The sequence below is a fragment of the Brassica napus genome, unplaced genomic scaffold (genome assembly GCF_020379485.1).
Source record: "Brassica napus cultivar Da-Ae unplaced genomic scaffold, Da-Ae ScsIHWf_3074;HRSCAF=3885, whole genome shotgun sequence".
Taxonomy (NCBI): Eukaryota; Viridiplantae; Streptophyta; class Magnoliopsida; order Brassicales; family Brassicaceae; genus Brassica; species Brassica napus.
The window spans coordinates 11,845-14,425 of record NW_026016310.1 but is presented as its reverse complement, the minus strand read 5'-3'; the positions used below and the strand labels follow the sequence as shown (position 1 = coordinate 14,425).

At 30.7% G+C, this 2,581-nt stretch overlaps 1 long non-coding RNA gene across 1 annotated transcript; it reads left to right on the top strand.

The window, feature by feature from the left end:
- Positions 1 to 1,070: 1,070 nt before the first annotated feature.
- Positions 1,071 to 1,460, top strand: LOC111211084. Its single transcript, XR_002662267.2, has 2 exons — positions 1,071 to 1,164; positions 1,257 to 1,460. It is a non-coding gene; the product is annotated as an uncharacterized LOC111211084 (long non-coding RNA).
- Positions 1,461 to 2,581: the final 1,121 nt, after the last annotated feature.

Here is a 2,581-nt window from a genome sequence, read left to right as displayed (position 1 = left end):
ACAGTCAGAGCCGGTCCTTGTTTTGGTGAGGCTACAAGCTAAAAAAATAATAATGTGGCTACTAAGGTCTAAACCCCTCACCTCTAACAGAGGATAGAGGCATTTAACCATTGGACTAGAATTACTTTTGTATAATTTGGTGGCCGATATTTTACATAATAATATAAAGGCCGCAAGTCCATGCTTCATTAGCTTCTAACAATGGCCGGCTCTGTGTACAGCTGTAGGCAGAGGCGGACGTAGATAACAACAGGGTGAGGCAAGTGCCACACACATAATTTTTATTTTTCATTAGTTTTCTTGAAAAAACTTAAAAATTCATATGGTTAATCTTCATTGCCCCATGTACCTCTCGTTGGAAATCAACTCTAACTACTATAACTTTGCTACATAATATATTGTGCCTCATATTATTGTAGATGCTAGATCTGCCTCTGACTGTAGGTTATTTCGAAGAGCTGTGATTTTGAAATTTTTAAGCTTGATTACTATGAATTTAGTGTTATAAAAATAAATGAGATTGTGGATAACACCTACAACCACTATTAATCACACCCGATAATTACTTTTGGACGTGGTGATAGTAGTTTGAGAAAATCTAGAAATTTAATATTTTGTATTTTCATAAATTAGGATTGCAAGAGCTTTTTACGTTACATAGTTTTTATCTTTAAGATTATATATAAAGAACCGGTAATTTGCTTTGTCGGAAAACATTTAAACTAATTAAAAAAAACTGCATAGAAATAGTGAAGTACACATGTCACTCATAGAATTGCCAACTTACTTCTGTTTTATAATGTAAAAGATAGGCCATTAAACCAAAATGTTTCAGTAATTCAAGTAAATCCAAACATACTATATTTTAGCGACAAAGAAAATCTGTTTTTTAAAGCCTGGTTACAAAAAAAGAACGAAAATCTATTTTTTGGTCAACAGAAAATCTAAATATTATAGGAAATTAAATATATGGAGATTACATCTGCTGACCAAAGAATTCCCAAAATAGATTATATCATCTATAAATATATACACTTAAGTGTTTTTCAACTATTCAATTATTTTTCATTCCCAAAGTCGAGAAAAAAAAAACTAGTTAAAAAATGGCTTCATACAAATGTTTCGTTTATGTGTTGTTGTGCCTAACTGTTACCTTGATCTCTTGTATGCAACAACAATTAACAATTATTATATATCCATGTTTTTTCTTTATGTTTTTCTTTAAATAATTGATTAAAGTTTTGTAAATATCTCAGGTGCTGCCGATACTTGCGATTCACCCAGACATGGTCTTTTTGTGATAGGTCCTTGCTCACAAATTCCAAACTGCAATAATAAATGCGTAGAATTACACTATTCTGGCGGAGAATGTTTTAAAAAGTCCAGCAGCGCCACCGAACTATCATGTGGCTGTTGTGTATAATTCATAATGTTATGGAGATATTAATTATATTGTGGAAGTGTTAGTGCTTTAATTAATAAAAATATATATTGTACTACTATTATTTTTGGTTTAAATCTGATTTCCTTATAATTTGAAGCCTTCTTACTCAAGAGTACATTATTCTATAAGATACTAGGGTCGGCCCGCCCTACGGGCGGGATATTAGTTAATTTGATATTCACTAAATGTTCGAGTTGAAATTTGTTTTAAAATTCAAGAATTTGATTATTTGTTATGTGTTACTTATTAGTATGCGGTGGTATAGTTGTTTTTCGATTATTCTTGCTTTGGTATTGTATCAAATTAACTAATTGTCCAACTCATAATTATAAATGTACAAATGTAGATTTGTGATAAAGTTTGATAACAATACTGTTTTCTTTTAATTATTTTTCATAGTGGAGTGTGCATGTGTCAGAAAGAGGCCTATATTAACTTTTATGTTTTTGCGTATAGATTTTAAATATATATTATTTTGTATAATGCATACTTGCTCTAAAACATTTAACTAAAAAAATTGTTTTCTATATTTTTAAAAGAGAAAATATTTAGTCTAGAATATAACATGGACATATGTATTGACTATATATAGAAGTTGGGTGTTATTTTAAAGTGACATATGTATAGAGGTTTTTCAACCATTACTTCACTGGCACAAAATATTTATAACTGCAAATACCTTCTTTTAATAGCAAAACTAATAAAAGCGTGTACAATAAATGTATTTTGATATATATTATATGCATCAAATATTAAAGATTGGAAACATTGCAAAACTATTTGGAGCAAAGTTTTTAACTTCACGATCTTCATCTTGACGTCAGTTCAGTGCCGGCCCTGACCACAAGCAGAAGAAGCATGGGCTTCCAGCCGACACGATAATAAATATTTTCGCGGCCACATATTTATAAAAAGTGACTTTATCCTAGTGGTTCTAAGAGAAATTACCAGTGCTGTAGGTGCTGGGTTCAATTACACTTGATAGCATTTTATTTTATTTTGGCCCCAAATATAAAATGAGACACGTGTCACTCCCATAACGCATGACTTGATGACGTGGCATCACAGGAGAGAGGCAAACATATTTTTATATATATAGATTTTTTGTCTTTTTTAACACTGTAAAATACAAATTCT